Here is a 725-nt window from a genome sequence, read left to right on the forward strand (position 1 = left end):
CCCCCCTTTCCCCCGCCTCCCTCCGAAAGCCGTTGAAAAAATATCTCACGGTCCACGTGGACCGAGTGATATGACGACTGCTAGGGTAACTATAGCCGGACGGGCCTGTCGACAGGGTGCCGCTCCTCGCCTGGTGGCGCTTGGTGGCCGTGGTGGCGTTGTTCGAACTCTCAGTTCAGGGTACCGGTTAGCGCTCGCCTTGCCGCCCCACGCTCTTGAAATCCAAAGACTATTCGTCCCGGCCTTGGATGGATTGCAAACAGCGATTTCTCATCCCGAACGCCCCGCCCCCCTCCGAACGCCGGTTCCGCGCGCGGCGCCTATTTTTGAGGCCGCCGGTCCAAGTGTGTCCCCGCGAGGGAGAGAGAGGGAGATAGATATATATTCGAGCGACGAATACAGAAAGCTTGATTCGACGCGGTGACTCAGCAGAGGGAGCAGAAAATTCTCATCCTCCGCGATGCGCGGGGGGCGCGTTAGAGCGGCGCGACCCAGGGGACTCGCCGGTGACAGCTTGGATCCGCACCGTCACCGAGCTACTCCTTCAGACACGAGTACCACCCTGCTCCCCTAAGGGGTACGGGAAAAGGGGGCCTTTCTGTGTTTCGGATGTCTCCATTAAAAAGTTTTCATGCAAAACTTTGTTTATTCATGGAAAACTTCTGTATATTTTATTTTAAAAAGGCACCTATTTTTTCCCCCCTGAAAACTTTAATTTTTTCGAA

At 55.4% G+C, this 725-nt stretch overlaps 1 protein-coding gene across 1 annotated transcript in view; it reads right to left on the bottom strand.

Annotated features, from left to right (window-relative positions):
- Positions 1-725, bottom strand: part of LOC113216037 (uncharacterized) — a 65118-nt gene that overhangs the window by 2457 nt on the left and 61936 nt on the right. The gene's annotated exons all lie outside the window — the stretch shown is intronic.

Source organism: Frankliniella occidentalis, unplaced genomic scaffold, assembly GCF_000697945.3.
Source record: "Frankliniella occidentalis isolate FOCC.00 unplaced genomic scaffold, Focc_3.1 Scaffold1, whole genome shotgun sequence".
NCBI lineage: Eukaryota > Metazoa > Arthropoda > Insecta > Thysanoptera > Thripidae > Frankliniella > Frankliniella occidentalis.